The sequence below is a fragment of the Carcharhinus amblyrhynchos genome, chromosome 10 (assembly GCF_965287045.1).
Source record: "Carcharhinus amblyrhynchos chromosome 10, sCarAmb.v2.hapA, whole genome shotgun sequence".
Classification (NCBI taxonomy): Eukaryota; Metazoa; Chordata; class Chondrichthyes; order Carcharhiniformes; family Carcharhinidae; genus Carcharhinus; species Carcharhinus amblyrhynchos.
The window spans coordinates 103,522,788-103,543,384 of record NC_137333.1 but is presented as its reverse complement, the minus strand read 5'-3'; positions in this window follow the sequence as shown (position 1 = coordinate 103,543,384).

Below are 20,597 nucleotides of genomic sequence, written 5' to 3'. Positions count from 1 at the left end.
ATTAGTAACCCAGAGACCTGGGGTAATACTCTGGGGACCCATGTTCAAATCCCACCGTGGCAAAAGGTGAAATTTGAATTCAATAAAAATCTGGAATTAAACGTTTACCGATAACCATGACACAATTATCATTAAAAAAAACCCATCTGGTTCACTAATGTCCCTGTAGAGAAGGAAATCGGCTGACATGGTGATGCAGTGGTTAGCACTGCTGCCTCACAGTGCTAGGAACCTGGGTTCAATTCCCAGCTTAGATCACTGTCTGTGCAGAGACTGCACATTCTCCCTGTGTCTGCATGGGTTTCCTCTGGGTGCTCCGGTTTCCTCCCACAGTCTGAAAGACATGATGGTTAGGTGCATTGGCCGTGTAAATTGTCTCTCAGTGTACCCAAACAGGTGCCAGAGTGTGGCGACTAGGGGATTTTCACAGTAACTTCACTGCAGTGTGAATGTAAGCCTACTTGTGACACTTTTTTGATATCTATTCATGGGAGATGGACGTCGCTGGCTGGACAGCATCTATTGCCCACCCCTAGTTGCCCTTGTTCAGAGGTATTTAAGAGTTGCCCACATTGCTGTGGCTCTGGAGTCGCATGTTGGCCAGACGAGGTAAGGACGGCAGATTTTCTTCCCTAAAGGAGATCTGTGACCCAATGCTTGCATGGTCATCAGGAGATTCTAATTCCAGATTTTTAAAATTAAATTCAAATTCCACCATCTGCTATGGCGGGATTCGAACCCGGGTCTCCAGAACATTAGCTGAGTTTGTGGGTTAATAGTCTAGCAATAAGACCATTGGGCCATTGCCTCCCCACTGATAAATAACCTCTAAAAAACTGAAGTGTCGATATCTATAGGGCTGTGGACCGAAAGCTGGAGAACGGAATTAGGCAGGATGGACACTTGTCAGCCAGCATGCACACAACGGGCCGAATGGCCTCCCTCTATGATTTCTATGAAAGGTGCTGTAGAAAATCAAGGGCAATCTCCTCATTACATTGGCTTCATCGGCTGCTCTTGACACTGGGAATGGTAGCTCGCTGATGCTGCCACCTTGTGGGACCTGTCTTGACTGCACCACTCACTGACAAGGTTCCTGAGGGATGAATGGGCATGATGTGGGTATGCCGGCGTAAACACAGTAAAAAGTCTGACAACACCAGGTTTTAGTCCAACCTATTTATTTGATAATATACTCACAAGCTTTCGAGGGGACTGCCTCTTCGTCAGGTGAATGGAGAGTTCTCCATTCACCTCTTTCACTCTCCATTCACTCTCCATTCACCTGACGAAGAGGCAGTCCCCTCGAAAGCTTGTGAGTATATTATCAAATAAATAGGTTGGACTAAAATCGGATGAATGGGCACCATAGCTGCTGGCATCGCAGCCTCAGTCAGCGGATAGTACTGAGGGAGGGCAGGGCTGTTCAGCGATTTTAGCCTCTTGGAACCAGGGTGAGGGGGAAACAACTCCCGAAAGATGCCACCAAACCGAGAGACCAGCCGGTGCGGCTACCAGGAAAAATCTCCCAGTTAATAACGTCCGCAGCTGGTGTTGGAGGGGCCATGCTTAAAAACTGCAGGACACAGGGTGTGCTGCACCAGTGATGAGGCCATTTCCCCTCTCTGGTGGATGTAAAAGACCTCACAGCTGACTGTTATAAAGGGTAGCTGGCAAGTTACTCCCCGTGTCCTGGCTAATGTTAACCCTCAGCTAACATTGCTAAATAACTGATATTGTCACACTGCTGCTTAGAACAAAGAAACTTACAGCATAGGAACAGGGGCCCTTCGGCCCTCCAAGCCTGCACCCACCATGCTGCACGTTGTGTAATTTCAAGAAGAAATTAAATACAGCTCTTGGGGCTAAAGGGATCAAGGAATATGTGGGGAAGTGGGGGGGAGGGGGGGGCGGTGTTAGAATATTGAATTCAATGATCAGCCATGATCATAATGAATGGCGGAGTAGATTCGATGGGCCGAATGGCCGACTCCTACTTCTAGTTTCTATGTTTCTACGTTTCTATCCCTAATTGCCCTTGAACTGGAATCACGCGTCATCCAGACCTGGCAAGGACAGCGGTTTTTCCTCTCTTTTTACAGTTTATTTATTAGTGTCACAAGCAGGCTTACATTCACACCGCAATGAAGCTACTGTGAAAATCCCCCAGTCGCCACACTCCAGCATCTGTCCGGGTACACTGAGGGAGAATTTAGTATGGCCAATGCACTTAACCCCCACATCTTTGGACTGTGGGAGGAAACCAGAGCACCCGGGGGAAACCCACGCAGACACGGGGAGAACATGCAGATTCCATGCAGACAGTGACCCAAGCCGGGAATCAAACCCGGATCCCTGGCACTGTGAGGCAGCAGTGCTAACTACTGTGCCACCGTGCCGCCTATTTATAGGGCATAGTTCATAAACAACACAAAAAAGTAGTTTTGCCATCACCATTACAGAGAGAGCTTTGTAATTCCAGACTTATTCAATTCCACCTAGCTGCTGTGATGGGATTTGAACCTGTATTGTTGGAGTATTATCCAGGGCCTCTGGCAATATGACTACGCCACCATCAGCCCACATCTCAGCTCTGCCCTTGAACCATTTCCCGCTGGCCATCTTAGCCTCTTACAGATTAGATTCTTTTTCCCGTCTGTGTGTTTTCCTCTTTTCCTCGCTTGTTATATTCCTATTTTTTTAACGCTATTCCGTAATACTTTCCTACTCCAGGGAATGGATTTTCTCCCTCGAATGTTGACTGACTGGCGTTGTGTTGACAGGTTGAGTGTTTGTGCCACGTTCTGCATTCGCAACTCACATTGTTGTCGCTTATCTCGATCCCACATCTCCAGCAGACAGCTGCAAAAGAGTTTCTTTAAAAATTCATGCTTAATCAGAGGCTCGAACCAATAGGTTATCATCACAATATGTGAGCACAATGATAATGGAACGCACTCCCAGGTGACCACAGGCTGCTCCACCCTGTGCCGGAGAGAGGTGGTGATGTGAACCTGAGGGTCACCCACATCTCAGGCGAGGGGCAGGGTTGAGAAAGCGGGGCCTTCACGAATAACCTCAGTCAGTACGGGAATTGAACCCATACTTTTGGCATCACAGACCAGTGATCTGGAGCCTGTCTATTCACTTCACCAGCCTGACAACCCTTCAAAATACCTGCGTTCCAACACCACTGGCCTCCAGAGGATGGGTTCTCATGCCTGCCACACAATTGACAACTGTGCTATCTGCTCTCCCCCTCCCTGTCCCTGCTCCTTGGAACTGCCCTCTGAAAGCAAGCTCTTTCACCATGCCTTTGGTCACCTGTCCTAATGTCTTCTGGTATAACTCCTTCTCGATTGTTGGCTGATTATGTTGTCCTGAAGCTCCTTGACGCCTTCTGGAGAGATGACGGTGCAATGGTACTGCCACTGGGCTCGTAATGCAGAGGCCGAGATGACTGCCTTGGGGACACAGGTTCAAATCCCACCATGGCAGCTGGTGGAATTTAAATTCAATTAATTAATCTGGAATATAAAGCTGATCTCAGTAACGGTGACCATGAAAACATTGTCAATTGTCGTAAAAATTCATCTGGTTCATGAATGTCCTTTAGGGAAGGAAATCTGCCGTCCTTACCTGGTCTGGCCTACACGTGACTCCAGAGCCACGGCAATGTGGTTGACTCTCAAGTGCCCTCTGACATGGTCAAGTAAGACACCCAATTCAGGGCCAATTAGGGATGGGCAACAAATGCCAGCGACACTATAAAAAAGAAAGTTAAAAGTGCTATGTCAATGCAAGTTTACTGTGCTTCAGAAGTACTCTGGCTGGGAAGTGCTTTGGGATATCCTGAGGTCAGGGAAGGTGCTATATAAATGCAGATCTTTGTTTTCATTTTCCGCGCACCATCCCCCTTTTGAGGTCGTGTAGAGCCCTGGGCCATTCGACATGGGGTGGTTATCACTCTGTGGTGGATGTCCTGTCCCACCCTCCGCCTCGTCCTGTGGGACCATGTGGCCACTTTAAGGCCAGCCTGATTATTCCAACCCAGACTCGGGGTGTGAAGGTTTCATTCGATGGAAGTGAGGTGCTTTGTTTCGTTGGCAGGATTGCGAGTCTAATCACAGACAGCTTTGTGTTTCACGTCAGCCCTTTGCCCTTTGCAGCCGCACACATCAATCATCTCACTGCTGTTTCACCAATTCACATCTCAGCGACAGGCCTCAGCAGAGTTCTCAACCAGGACACCACCGCCAGCCACTTGGCATGAATGTCATTCCCCGTATTGAGGCTGACAAGCTCCCAGCCTTGCTTTGATTAGAAACACATCAAAGTGAGAGACACCAGTGATTTGATTTTGATTTGATTTGATTTATTATTGTCAGACGTATTAACATACAGTGAAAATTATTGTTTTTTGCGCGCTATACGGACAAAGCATACCGTTCATAGAGAAGGAGATGAGAGAGTGCAGAATGTAGTGTTACAGTCATAGCGAGGGTGTAGCGAAAGATCAACTTAATGCGAGGTAGGTCCATTCAAAGGTCTGACAGCAGCAGGGAAGAAGCTGTTCTTGAGTCAGTTGGTACGTGACCTCAGACTTTTGTGTCTTTTTCCCGATGGAAGAAGGTGGAAAAGAGAATGTCCGGGGTGCATGGGGTCCTTAATTATGCTGGTTTCTTTTCCAAGGCAGCAGGAACTGTAGACACAGTCAATGGATGGCTGGCTGGTTTTAGCATCCCTTGGAAACCTATCAGTATGCAACTTCAGACTTTTGTATCTTTTTCCTGACGGAAGAAGGTGGAGATGAATTTCATGGGAATACTGGTGTTGAAGGCTGTGCTGTAGTTAATAAATATGAATCGGACATAATCCTTGTCCTTGTTACCTGTGTGTTTCAGGTTGAGTGCAGGGCCAGGGAGATTGCGGTGGTAGTGGATCCAGGTAGTCCGAGAGGCCAGAATTGATGAGCCATGGCAGTGCTGGGGAATGAACTATTTCCGATTTCAGGTACCATGACAGGGTAAAAAATTGCCCTGTAGCTACGGCCAAAACTAGAGGCAGTTTAGAAGGAGCATACTACATTCTGTCCCAATGATGGGCAATAGACCCAAGTTCAGATGTGATATATATTTCCAGCTCCCCCTTTGCACCTATCACCTGTGGTGACCATTCTCCATAGTTTACCATAGAATCCTACAGCACACAACGAGGTCATTCAGCCTATCAAGTCCAGACCCACCCTCCAAAAGAGCTGTCACCTATCCCTGAAACCCCACAAATTTACCATGGCCAATCTCGCTAACCTGCACATCTTTGGACACTAAGAGACAATTCACCATGGCCAATCCACATGACCCACACATCTGTAGGAAAAAACTGCAGCATCCAGAGGAAACCCGCACAGTTGTGGGAAGAACATGCAAACTCCTCACAGACAGTCGCCTGAGGTCAGAATTGAACCCGGGTCCCTGTCGCTGTGAGGCAGCAGTGCTAACCACTGAGGCACCATGCCGCTCTGACTCAACAGGGTCTGAGTTTCAATGTCAATCCAGAGACTCGAGAACAATAATAGTGCAGGCAGGCACCCTCAATGTCAGCACCAGAGGAGACTAAGGGAATACTGCGCCATCTGAGGAACCATCTTCAGACATGAGGCTCCCTCTGTCTTTTTAGGTGAAATATTCCATTGCCACTATTTCGCAGAGAAGCAGGGAACCTGCTAAATCAATGTCACTAAAGGTGATGACCATCACCACATTGCTATTCGTGGCATGTTCTGTGTAAAATGGCCACCGCGTTTCCTGCATTACAACAGTGACTGAACTTCAAAATGTACTTTTTTATTTCTTCATTCGTGGGACATGGGCGTCACTGGCTAGGCCAGCATTTTGTTGCCCATCTCTAATTGCCCCTTGAGAAGGTGATGGTGAGCTGCCACCTTGAGCCACTGCAGTCCATATGGTGTAGGTACACCCACAGTGCTGTTAGGGAGGGAGTTCCAGGATTTTGACCCAGCGACAGTGAAGGAATGGCTGATATATTCCCAAGTCAGGATGGGTGAGTGACTTGGAGGGGAGCTTACAGGTGGTGGTGTTCCCATAATTCTGCTGAATCATGACAAGGGGATTAAGGGTTATGGGTAGAAAGCGGGAAAGTGGAACTGATCCACTTCAGATCAGCCATGATCTTATTGAATGGCGGGGCAGGCTCGAGGGGCTAGATGGCCTACTCCTGCTCCTATTTCTTATGTTCTTATGCTGCCCTTGTTATTCTAGATGGTAGCAGGTTTGGAAGATGCTGTCGAAGGAGGCTTGGTGAGTTGCTGGCAGTTTCTGCAGAGTGCTTTGGGGATTTGTTAATGTGATCTATAAAGTCATTTTTCTTCGTTATCAGGGAGAATGGAGATTTATAACAAGAATCCTCATTCAGTTGGTGCGTCTCTGATCTGAGATTTACTAGCTCAATTAGTCTGATTACAAAACCAGAAGATACAGGAAATAAACAGCTGGTCCCTGAGTATTCGCAGAGGTTAATCTCTCAAAGGCGAGCTCCTGCATTAGCACTGCTGGATAAATGAGCACTTAACAGGACTGAAGAGAATGAAGAGGAGTAGAGGGAACAAGTGTCACGCTGACTGTATTGCCTCATGCTGCTAAAGAGGCAGGTAATGGGTTTACGAATCCATAATAACAAAAGATGCTAAAAATATATAAGCTGCTACGCAAAAAAAATCCTCGGCTGGAGATAGTGAGAAAAACATCTGAAAGGCCAGGGAGTGAGTTAAAGAGATGGTGAATGGCAGGGGTTAGAATGGAAGATGGAAACCAGGGTGAGACCGAACTGGCTTGACGGAACTGGGACTCACAACAACAACTTGCATTTATATAGCATCTTGAACTGAGCAACCTCTGGCGGCGGCAGAGAACAAAGAACAAAGAAAATTACAGCACAGGCACAGGCCCTTCGGCCCTCTAAGCCTGCACCAACCACGCTGCCTGCCTGAACTAAAACCCCCTACCCTTCCGGGGACCATTCCCTCCATTCCCAACCTATTCGTGTATTTGTCAAGACGCCCCTTAAAAGTCAGTGCCGTATTCCTTCCACTACCTCCCCTGTCGTTGCATTCCAGGCACCCACCACCCTCTGTATAAAAAATCTGCCTCATACATCTCATCTAAACCTTGCCCCTTGCACCTTAAACCTGTGTGCCCGAGTAATTGACTCTTTCACCCTGGGAAAAAGCTTCTGACTATCCACTCTGTCCATATCCCTCATAATCTTGTAGACATCTATCCCCTCAACCTCCGTCACTCCAGTGAGAACAAACCAAGTTTCTCCAACCTCTTCTCACAGCTAATGCCCCCCATACCAGGCAACATCCTGGTAAATCCTTTCTGTATCCTCTCCAAAGCCTCCACATCTTTCTGGCAATGTGGCAACCAGAATTGAACACTATATTCCAAGTGCGGCCTCACTAAGGTTCAGTAAACCTCGGAGAAAGGATTTCCGAGAGGTGGGAGGTTGAAATTATCAGGAACGTGGTTGGTTCTTAAGATATCCTGTGGAAAAGCCAAACAAACAACTAAGTTCAAGGGGTCAATTAGGGATGGGCAGTGACACCCACATCCGCTGTATGAATTAAAAACAAATCAATATAAGATTGTCCAACAGGGAATTCAGGTGTGACACACATTCGAGAGAATGGAGAGATGTGGAACTCACACTGATAAGGAGCAGGTTTTGTGAATTGGACATATCTAAGGATAAGCAGGATAAAGAGGGAGAGCAGGGAACAGAGGGATGAGCTGATAGTGTGAGTAGAAGTGGGAGGAGTCTCAGGTGCAGCGCAGACTCCAGTACATGCCAGTTGGGCTGAATGGCCTTTTCTGTGCTATAAATTCTGTGCACTACGATCGCTGGCGATGAATGTGTAGGTTAGATGGATTGGCCTTGCTGAATTGTTTCTTAGTGTCCCAAGATGTGTAAGTTAGGGGCATTAGTGGGCTAAATACATGGGGTTACGGGGATAGGGTTTGGGGGGGGTGGTGGCACTGTGCTCTGTCGGAGTGTCGGTGCTGATTTGGTGAGCCAAGTGGTCTCTTTCTGCAGTGTAGGGACTCTATGAATGAGCCCTGGCTGATGGAAAGGCGATCTCCTCTGTAAGGGGGTCTTCTAGGATTAGTCTTAGTGCAAGAGTCACCAACACTAAAAATCACAATGTGCTATTCTTTGTGGATTGAAATGGGAGATGAGGAGTTGTCACTGGGAAAGAGGGAAATGATGCAACGTCAGCTTGCCTTCCTCTGACGGGATAAAATCTTGAAGATTTGCCAGAGAGCTCTGGTTATATCTTTCACCTGTTCATCGGTACAAGCTGAGACTCATCCTGCGACATCTGCAGAATTATTCAGTCAGGCACCGGATCCCAACAAGACTCTGCAAATCTCTCTGCATTCTTTCAAAGACAAAGCTCAACATGTTATTTCAGATGCAATCTCTGCTCTCTGTTAATCAGTAAGATGTAAACAATTCCACAAAGGTCGGTGATTGTACTTCCTCTGCACTTTGATGTGTTGAGTGGCTGCGAAAAACATTTCACAAAGGCAACTCATATGAGCAATTTATTCCACATTTATTTAACATCCCAACCACCATGGTGTGATTTGAACTGCGAGGTCCCCATCATTAGCACAGGGTCCTGGGTTACACATCCAGAATCCCAATGTTAATTTGGCACTGAGATACCGCAGAGTCAGTTTGTCTCCTCCATGGGATATGGAGAAGAATGGCCAGAGTCCCACTCTGCCCTCTGTGCCATAACCCCAAGGTGTCTCCAGTTTAAGAGCATATGGAATGGGGGAATGTTTCACAATTTGGTGCAGGAGTGAAGATCCACAAATTGGGAACTGTCCATAAGAAATCAAAACAGCAACAAGCATGTCACAGCTGTGCCAAAATGGGTCATTGAGCGAGTGAATGCAAGGATTGTCAGTACACCAATTATGGCAACGTGGGTCACATTGCAAAAGCTTCCCCTGAGCAGTCTATTCAGAATAAGAATCTGGTACCTTTAAGAAGAACAAGTTGCGTTCCACAAAAAGGATTTACAACATGGAAGAAAAGAATTGCAACTGTGAAGGAGAGAATGTCCAGAAATATGATGAAGAACTGTAACTGAATGTCTTATCCATACAGGGTGGATCACATTGATTCTGGCGGATCCTGACATTAGGTGCACACCTATTGTTGGATGGAGGTTGATGCTGGTGCTCTGATATCTTTAATTCCTCAGATTATATACTAATAAAAGCTGAATCATCTTCCTTTAAAACCAGCTGATGTGATATTAAGGATGTGCATGGAAGAGATCATTCCATTAAAGGGTTGGTCAATGTAGAGTTGAGTGGACAACCAGCAGAGTCGCCTCTCCATGTGATCCGTGGTCATTTTCCGAATCTATTTGGGAGATAGTGGTTGGGGAAGGTAAAGCTTAGCTGGAGTGCTGTCAGCAGATTGCTCGATGTTAAAACAGACCAACAGCACCTTCTAGAAAAATACAAGAGTGTTTTCAAAGAGACACTTGGCTCAATGAAGGAAGCTCAAGTGAAGCTCAAGATAAAGCCTGATCAGCAACCAAAAAGTGCTCAATGTGATTCTGGAGTGACACTTGACTATTTCTGAGGTAGTCAGGCTGGCTCAGAAACAACTCTGCCCTGGGATAATGTGATATCGATCAGTCATGAACCAGAAATTAGACAGATTCTACACCACGTAGACAATTTGGCTTCTAAAATGGCACGGTGACACAATGGTTAGCACTGCTGCCTCACAGCACCAGGGACCCGGGTTCAATTCCTGGCCTTGGGTCACTATCTGTGCAGAGTCTGCATGTTCTCCCCGTGTCTGCGTGGGTTTCCTCCGGGTGCTCCAGTTTCCTCCCACATGCCAAAAACATGCGGGTTAGGTTGACTGGCCATGCTAAATTGCTCCTTTCTGTTAGGGGGACTAGTTTGGGTAAATAGGTGGGATTAAGGGGATAGAGCTTGGGTGGGATTGTGGTCAGATTTCATGGGCCGTCTTCTGCACTGTAGGATTCTATGATTCTAAATCTGTCCCTGCCTGAGGTGAATTTGCAGGAAATGGCTACAACTTGAATTGCCAGTTAATGTAACAAACGTTCAGTGTGATCCCTTGGACGGAGGGGATCAGGATATTTGGCAGAGCAGCAAATGTCTTGTTATGAAGTCCCAGGCATTGATCAGCCTTAGAGTCAAAGAGTCATTTACAACACAGTGTGCATTCAGCCCATCGAGTCCATGCTGTCTCTCTGTAGACTAACCCAGACAGTCCCATTCCCCCGCTCTATCCCTGTAACTCTGCCACTTTTTTTCCACCAAGAGCCCATCCAATTTCCTTTTGAAATCATTTATCATCTCTGCTTCCACTCCCCCCTCATGAGCAGCGAGTTCCAGCTCATTCCCACTCGCTGTGTAGAAACATTCTCCCTCACATTCCCCCTGTATCTCTCCCTCAAAACATTAAACCTGTCTCCCCCTGAGCCTCTGCACTGTCAGCCAATGGGAACAGTTTATCTTTGTCTATCTTACCCAATCCTGTCATTATCTTCTCCCCCTCAATCAAATCTCCCCTCACTCTGCGTCGCTCCAAGGAGAATAACCCCAATCTCTCCAACCCCAACATCTCCAACCCTAACCTTGGAACTAAAATACCCTCCACTCTGGAACCATTCTGGCAAAAACTCCATGGATCTTAGCAAATCTTGTGGCAGGGTTCAACAAGAAGTTGAACCTTACCTCAGATGGCCAAAGGTCCTGGCGCCATGCTTGACCCACATCCAGTCCAAAGATGTGTGGGTTACGTGGATTGAACATAAGAACATAAGAAATAGGAGCAGGAGTAGGCCATCTAGCCCTTCGAGCCTGCCCCGCCATTCAATAAGATCATGGCTGATCTGAAGTGGATCAGTTCCACTTTCCCGCTTTCTCCCCATAACCCTTAATCCCCTGTCTATCAGAAAACTATCTATCTGTGACTTAAATATATTTAGCGAGGTAGCCTCCACCACTTCAACGGGCAGAGAATTCCAGAGATTCACCACCCTTTGAGTGAAGAAGTTCCTCCTCAACTCCAATCTAAACCGCGACCCCCCCCCCCTTTATCTTGAGGCTGTGCCCTCTAGTCCTGCTATCCTTTCTAAGCGGGAAGAATCTCTCTACCTCTACCCTATCCATCCCCTTCATTATCTTATACGTCTCTATAAGATCCCCCCTCATCCTTCTAAACTCCAACGAGTACAGACCCAGTCTATTAGAATCCTACAGTGCAGAAGGAGGCCATTCAGCCTCCTTCATAGTCCAAACCCCTCATCTCCGGTATCAGCCTAGTGAACCTCCTCTGCACTCCCTCCAAGGCCAATATATCCTTCCGCAAGCGCAGCGATCAAAACTGCACACAGTACTCCAGCTGCGGCCTCACCAGTGCCCTGTGCAGTTGCAGCAAGACCTCCCTACTTTTATATTCTATCCCCCTCGGTATAAAGGCCAGGATTGGCCACGCGAAATTGCCTCTTAGTGTCAGGGGAACTAGCTAAGGTAAATGCATGGTGTTATGGGGATTGGGCTTGGATGGGATTGTGGTCAGCGCAGACTCGATGGGCTGAATGGCCTCCTTCTGCACTGTAGGATTCTAATTCTACAATTCATCCTAAAACAAAACTGGATACAATATTCTGGATATAGCCAAACTAGGTTGTTATGACGATCACAAAGCCCATGAAGGATCATCATGGATTACCAGTGGGCTCCATGGAGTAGGAGGTGCTTTATTCAGTGAGTGGAGGTTTGCCCAGTAAGAGCAGTCAGCGACAGTTTTAACCTTACCTGGACTGGTGTTGTTGGTCCCGAGGTGAAGACTACCCGACTTTAAGCAGCGGCAAGGGCCTTTACCTTTGGCTCACAGTCAAGGGTGTTGGTGACGGGAAACCAGCGTATGACTGAATTACTGTCCAGGACATGGTTTATGCCTGTGTAACTCCAGGTCCAAGGAACTCCCTGTGAGTGGCACAGTGCTGAAGGCTGTCATTGCACCGTGTAAACACCAGGTGTCAGCAGATACAGGCACAGTACAGTAAAAGGTGGGAGAGAAAGATGAGGGAATGGTGAGGGTCATTGGGTAGAGACAGTGGGTAAAATAACACACAAAGATCTCAGCCATGCCTCAGTGATAGGGTCAAAAGGTGAAGCATTAGAATTAGGGACAAAAATCCTTTTTCTTGAGATGCCCTGACAGTGCAGAAGGGGGCCATTCGGCCCATCAAGTCAGTACTAACTCTCCGAGAGAGCTTTCCATTCAGGCACCCCTCCCGCTCCACCCTACCTATGTAACCCCGAACATTTACCATGGCTAATCCACCTAACCACCTTATCTTTGGACTGTGGGAGGAAACCGGAGCACCCGGAGGAAACCCACGCAGACATGGGGCGAACGTGCAAACTCCACACAGACTGATACAGCAGACTGGAATCGAACATGGGTCCCTGGCACTATGATGCACCAAGGCTAACCACTCTGCCAGTGCGCCACCCAAAATGTAGGCTGACACTCTCCCGCCATCTCATGTTAGCTGTGCTCAGTGGGTGGTATATTTGAAGGTGTTGAGTTCAAATCCTCTCTCAGACCGATGGGGGTTGTATAATTAAGGCTGAATATCCAAGTGCTAAGGGATACAACCTGTCAGAGACGTCTGTGGTACCTTCCATTATGGGCTTTAAATTGGGTAGTGGGACCAAAAATGAGAATGATTTCCATTTGACCTGGCTAGCCCAGTGTGATCTAATGTGGTTTAGTTTATCACAAATGGCATGTCCACCACATCTCTCTCTCTCTCTCACCAATCTTTACAGATGCACTATAGAAAGCATCCGTTCTGGTTGTATCACAGCTTGGTATGACTTCTGCACTGCCCAAGACCACAAGGAACTACAAAGAGTTGTGAACGTAGCCCAATCCATCACACAAACCGGCCCCCCATCCATTGACTCTGCCTACACTTCCCGCTGCCTTGGAAAGCAGCCAGCATAATTAAGGGCCCAATGCACCCCAGACATTATCTCTTCCATCTTCATCCATCAAAAGTCTTCACACACCAACCAACTCAAAAACAAAGAACAGTACAGCACAGGAACAGGCCCTTCGGCCCTCCAAGCATGTGCTGATCATGATGCCTGAACTAAACTAAAAAAAACCTTCTGCCCTTACTCGGTCCGTATCCCTCTATTCCCTCCCTATTCATGTACCCGTCCAGATGCCTCTTAAATGTTGCTAATGTGCCTGCTCCCACCACTTCCTCTGGCAGCGCATACCAGGCACCCATCACTCTCTGCACGAAAGACTTCCCTCGCACATTTTCCATAAACTTTCCCCCTCTCACCTTGAACCCATGCCTCTATGTAATTGACACTTCCTCCCTGGGAGAAAGCCTCTGACTATCCACCCTGCATGATTTTGTAGATCTCTATGAGTTCTCCCCTCAGTCTCTGTCTTTCCAGTGAAAACAATCCCAGTTCATTCAACCTCCCCTTGGTGAGGCCACACCTTGAGTATTTTGTTCAGCTTTGGTCTCCTAGTCTGAGGAACGGCATTCTTGTGATTGAGGGAATCCAGTGAAGGTTCATCAGACTGATTCCTGGAATGGCAGGACTGACGTATGAAGAGAGACTGGATCGACTGGGCTTGTACTCACTGCAGTTTAGAAGAATGAGAGGGGACCTCGTAGAATCATCTAAAATCCTGATGGGACTGGACAGGGCTAGATGCAGGAAGAATGTTGAGATAAGCATGGATGTTAGGGAACTTGGGGAAATAAATACTGATGTCTTGAGGAGTGTACAGATTACAGAGAAGGAAGTGCTTAAAGTCTTAAAGTGCATCAAGGTAGATAAATCCCCAGGACCTGATGAAGAGTATCCTAGGATGTTGTGGGAGGCTAGGGAGGAAATTGTGGGTCCCCTAGCCGAGATATTTGGATTACCAATAGTCACGGGTGAGATGCCTGAAGATTGGAGAGTGGCAAATGTTGTTGCTTTGTTTAAAAAGGGCTGCAGGGAAAAGACTGGGAACTACAGGCCAGTGAGACTCACATCTATAGTGGGTAAACTGTTGGAAGGTATTTTGAGAGACAGGATCTGCAGGCACTTAGAGATGCAAGGACTGATTAGGGACAATCAGCATGGCTTTGTGAGTGGAAAATCATGTCTCACAAATTTAATTGAGGGTTTTGAAGGGGTAACTAAGAAGGTAGATGGGGGCAGTGCAGTTGATGTTGTTTACATGGATTTTAGCAAGGTCTTTGACAAGGCACCGCATAGTAGGTTGTTGCATAAGGTTAAATCTCACAGGTTGAGGTATCTAAATGGATACAAAATCGGCTTCTTGATAGAAGCCAGAGGGTGGTTGTAGAGAGTTGTTTTTCAAACTGGAGGCCTGTGACTAGGGGTGTGCCTCAGGGATCAGTGCTGTGTCCACTCTTATTTGTCATTTATATTAATAATTTGGATGAGAATATAGGGAGCATGGTTAGTAAGTTTGTAAATGACACCAAGACTGGTGGCATACTGGCACAGTTTCTTCATAGTGAAGAAAGTTATCTCCAATTGCAACAGGATCTTAATCAATTGGGCCAGTGGGCTGACAAATGGCAGATGGAGTTTAATTTAGACAAATGCGAGGTGATGCATTTTGGTAGTTTGAACCAGGGTAGGACTTACTTCAGTTAATGGTAGGGTGTTGGGGAGAGTTACAGAACAAAGAGATCTAGGGGTACATGTTCAGAGCTCCTCGAAAGTGGAGTCACAGGTGGACGGAGTGGTAAAGAAGGTATTTGGCATGCTTGGTTTCATCGGTCAGAACATTGAATACAGGAGTTGGGATGTCTTGATGAAGTTGTACAAGACATTGGTAAGGCCTATTATAGAAAGGATATTATTAAACTAGAAGTAGTGCAGAAAAGATTTACTAGGATGCTACTGCGACTTGATGGATTGAGATATAAGGAGAGGCTGAATGGACTGGACTTTTCTCTCTGGAGCATAGGAGGCTGAGGGGTGACTTTATAGAGGTCTATAAAATAATGAGGGGCATAGTCAAGGTAGATAGACAATATCTTTTCCCAAAGGTAGGGCAGTCTAAAACTAGAGGGCATAGGTTTGAGATGAGAGGGGAGAGATACAAAAGTGTCCAGAGGGGCAAATTTTTTACAGAGGGTGGTGAGTATCTGGAACAAGCTGCCAGAGGTAGTAGTAGAGGCAGGTACAATTTTGTCTTTTAAAAAGCATTTAGATAGTTACATGGGTGTGATGGGTATAGAGCGATATGGGCCAAATGTGGGCAATTGGATTAGCTTAGGATTTTATAAAAAGGGTGGCATGGACAAGTTGGGCCGAAGGGTCTGTTTCCATGCTGTAAACCTCTATGACACTGTGTGCTGATTGGCAGTATCTGCTCTCACGGGCAGCAATGGAGGAAGATGAGCAAACGGCAATGCTAGACACATCTGTCTCGGAATGTAGCCGCTCACATCTGCCCAGCTTCTCCTTGAAGAGCTGCCTTAGCAAGGACTTGGCGGCAATCCCATGCTGGCGGCATTAAAGGTCACCACCTTCTGAAACACCTCCATCAGTGGCTTCTTCCAGGGCTTCACTGGGAGCTGGGTGGCCTTTCCCATTCTGCAATGCGCAAGTACATCCGGGAGGTGACTGTGTCTTAGAACAAAAAACATTACAGCAGAGGAATGGGTCCTTCAGCCCTCTCAGGCTACATCGACCATGCTGCCCAACTGAACTACAACCCTCCAGGGACCACATCCTTCTATTCCCATCTATTCATGTATTTGTCAAGACGCCCCTTAAAAGTCACTATCGTACCTGCTTTCTTTACCTTCCCCGGCAGCGAGTTCTAGGCACCCACCACCCACTGCCATTGCATAATTAAGGACCCAATGCACTCCGGACATTCTCTCTTCCACCTTCTTCCTTCGGGAAAAAGATACGAAAGTCTGAGGTCACATACCAACCAACTCAAGAACAGCTTCTTCCCTGGTGTGTCAGACTTTTGAGTGGACTTATCTTGCATGAAATTGATCTTTCTCTACATTCTAGCTATGATTGTAACATTACATTCTGCACCCTCTTCTTTCCTTCTCTATGAACAATATGTTTGTCTGTATAGCGCGCAAGAAACAATACTTTTCACTGTATGTTAATACATGTGACAATAATAAACCAAATCAAATCAAATCAAATCTGTGTTAAAAATAACTTGCCTTGTACATCTCCATTAAACCTTGCCCCTCACATCTGAAACCTATGTCCTTTTGTAATTGACTTTTTCACCGAATGACACAGTCAATTGGTGTCTTCTTTGGGAGATGCCAACAACTTGTCCAATTCTGCCTGGAATCCAGGAGCCAGGAAACCAGAGCTTTTTGCAGCAATTGCAGGATTTGTGTAAGTATGAGACACTGTTCACTGCGCGGAACCTAAGATGTGGTGAGTTGTATGATGCACGCCCATCACGGCAGCTGGTGGAGATTCAATTCCATTCATAGGGGGATTAGTGGAGTAAATACATGGGCTTCCAGGGTAAACCTGGTAAAAGTTGGTGAGGACTTGATTTGCCTTCTGCACTGTTGGGGTTCTATGAATTTATGATTCTATGTATTCTATCCAGTTAGACTCAGAGTGTAAATATCAAATATGCCTAGTGTGGTGAGATAGGCTCGAGAAAATAAACTAACTCAATACTTTTTTATTAGTGTCATAAGTAGGCTTACATTAACACTGCAATGAAGTTACTGTGAAAATCCCCTAGTCACCACACTCTGGCACCCGTTCAGGTACACTGAGGGAGAATTTAGCATGGCCAATGCGCCTAACTCCAAAGATGTGTGGGTTAGGAGAGATTGGCCATGATAAATTCCCCCTCAGTTTCAGGGGATTAGGAGGGTTAATACACAGGGTTGTGGGGATAGGACGTGAGTGGGATTGTTGGTGGTGCAAACCTGATGGGCCAAATGGCCTGTAGATTCTAAACAGCACATTTTTTGGACTGCGGGAGGAAACCGGAGCGTCCCAAGGAAACCCATGCAGACACGGGGAGAATGTGCAGACTCGGCTCAGACGCTGACCCAAGCCAGGAATGGAACACAGATCCCTGGCGCTGTGAGACAGCAGTGCTAGCCACTGTGTCACCATGCTACCAATCTTGAGTGTTACTGTACCACCGCTCCCGGTACTGTGTCTGCACACGGGTAAGTGTGTTTCTACATATTGTGAGCTCAATCAATGTTATCAATAAACAGATCAATTGATCATATTTCTTTGGTGGGAGTAAGTGGATGACAGTATTTCCCTTTATTGGCAGAGCAACATCACTTCCAAAGTACTTTGTCCCCTTGTAGCGAAATTTGGGACACCCTGAGGCTGGAGATGGCGTGGGAACAAAGTTTTTTTACTTTTCCTTCGGCGAGGGAATTCCAGAGGTCGGGAAAATGGCAGCTGGATCATGTCAACGCATTGTAGCTTTGGAGCGAGCGGAGGAAGTAACAAGCAGTGGGTTCAGTAGCACTCGCAGAGCAAGCTGTACATTTACTGTGCAACTAATGTGGGGGAAGGGGATTTGAGTCTGCCTGCTATCCATCTCCAGTTTCTGCTACGTGGCACACATCAGGATGCAGGCGCGGGAGGGGGGAGGCAGCTACCGTGATTAAGATCACAAACTCTTCACAATAGAATAAAGCTGTCCTCTGTCAAAAACTTAAAATACTACCGGGGAAAAGAAACTAATTAACAGTTTTATCTTGGGAACTCTTCAGTCTGAACTGTCCAGTTCAGTCACAAACTTAAAAAAAGGATGATTGTTTTTGATAATCAAACAATCCACGCTTTCTGAAACTTCAGATTAATTCATTAGTATTTTTAGGATATATGTGATTACCCAGACACATTCGCAATCAGCACACAAAATACTGAGGGGGAGATAGATACTTATTCGTGAAACTTTAAAAGCACTGAATTCTACAGTCCTAAAATGTCTTCTTTCATTGCTGTTCCTCCAATGACAAGTCAGAGATAAATCCCATCGAAACTACATCCAGATGTCGACGGTTTCTGGGTCCTAAAGACTGCAAGCAGTGTATTTCTCAGCCTGGGAACCAAGAGCAGCTTCAAAAACAAATCTGTTCAGCCTTTTTCCCAACCTAATGCATGCTTTTTGTTTGACCCCGAAATGGTTCTGTCCAGGAAAGACTTGCATTTCTGGAGCACCTTTCATCACCTCAGGAAACCCCAAAGAGCTTTGTGGTCAATGAAATATTTTTTTGAAATGTATTCACCACTGCAGTTCAGGAAACACAACAGCCAATTAACCCACATCAAGCAGTGGATTAAGTGACCAGGTAGCTGGCTCTGAGTGATATTGATTTGATTTGATTTATTATTGTCATGTATTAACATATAGTGAAAAGTATTGTTTCTTGCGCGCTTTACAGGCCAATCATACCGTTCATAGAGAAGGAAACGAGAGGGTGCAGAATGTAATGTTACAGTCATAGCTAGGGTGTAGAGAAAGATCAACTTAATGCAAGGTAGGTCCATTCAAAAGTCTGACGGCAGCAGGGAAGAAGCTGTCCTTGAGTCGGTTGGTACGTGACCTCAGACTTTTGCATCTTTTTTCCAATTTGAAGATATTGGTTGTGATATAAATACTGGTATGTCAGAATCGTTGCAAAGTCCCATGGGATCATTCGCATCCATCGCAAGAGATCAGATAAGACGTTGGTTTAAGCGCTGCCTCAGTACTGGTGCTGAAATAGAGTCAACCAAATCCCTACTGTCCATGTGGAGTACATACACTCCACGTGTGTGCTATTCTGTATGGTATCCATTTTGACATAAATGCAAAATGATGCAGTTTCCTCTGATTAGGAAGTCTGAAATAAAGACAGAAAATGCTGGATAAACTCAGCGGGTCAGGCAGCATCTGTGGAGAGAGAAACTGAGTTAATATTCTGAGTCTGTACGATTCTTCTTCAAAGCACAGTATCCATACTATAATGTATCTTGTATACAGTATCCATTATATTTCTATGTGCGATTATGTCTCAGTTCTATTTTATTGTGTTAATAATGAATAAACTGAACAACATGTACATTTATTGTATGTGCGCTTTTTTATACCCTCGAACCCTGTAATCACCTCACAGTCGCGTGTTTCTAACTCCTCATACGTCCCCCATTGCTCTGTCTTACCAAACGTACAAACCGGCTACCACAAAACCTGTATCAGAGACTTCCAAAATATTTCATTGGCTGTAAAATGATTTAGGAGTTTATCTTTATCTTAAGTAGGCTTACATTAACACTGCAATAAAGTTATTGTGAAAATCCCCTAGTCGCCACACTCCTGTTTGGGTACACTGAGGGAGAATTTAGCACAGCCAATGCACCTAACCAGCACATCTTTCAAACTGTGGGAGGAAACTGGAGCACTCGGAGGAAACCCACGCAGACATGGGAAGAATGTGCAGACTCTGCACAGACAGTGACCCAAGGCTGGAATCGAACCCAGGTCCCTGGTGCTGTAGCAGCTATGCTAACCACTGTATCACTGTGCCACAGTGTTCTGGGATGTCCTGAGTTTGTAGAAGCCTCTATATAGATGCAAGTCTCTTCTTTATCATTCAGACTGTCCCAACCCATGTCAAGTCGGGTGGCAGGGTGGCACAGTGGTTAGCACTGCTGCCTCACAGCATCAGGGACCCGGGTTCGATTCCTGGCCTGGGTCACTGTCGGTGTGAAGTTTGCATGCTCTCCCCATGTCTGCGTGGATTTCCTCCGGGTGCTCCGGTTTCCTGCCACAGTCCAAAGATGTGTGGGTTAGGTTGATTGGCCATGCTAAATTGCCCCTTAGCATCCAGGGAGACTAGCTCAGCATGGGGCTGTGGGGATAGGTGCTGGATGGGATTGTAGTCGGTGCAGCCTCAATGGGCCGAATGGCCTCCTTCTGCACTGTAGGATTCTATGAGGACCCTTATGGTTGAAAAACTTTCATTCAGATCCAAAAAATGAAGAGTTATCGTCTTGGCAACTTCATCACTGTGTCCTTCCTTTTTGTACAGACTGTACTAACGACTAGTGGAGTGCCCCAGGGGTCGGTGCTGGGGCCTCAGCTTTTTACCATTTATATAGATGATCTGGAGGAGGGAACCGAGTGTATGGTGTCGAAATTTGCTGATGACACCAAGATTGGTGGAACGGCAAATTGCGCGGAGGGTGTGGAGAGTCTGCAGAAGGATCTAGATAGGCTGGGCGAATGGGCCAGGAACTGGCAAATGGAATTTAATGTTGGCAAGTGTGAAGTTGCCCACTTTGGTAGGAATAATGGTAGGAAGGACTATTACTTACATGACGAAAAACTGCAGCATGCGACGGTGCAGAGGGACCTCGGGGTCCTTGTGCATGAGTCGCAAAAACCCAGCCTGCAGGTGCAGCAGGTGGTCAGGAAGGCGAATGGGA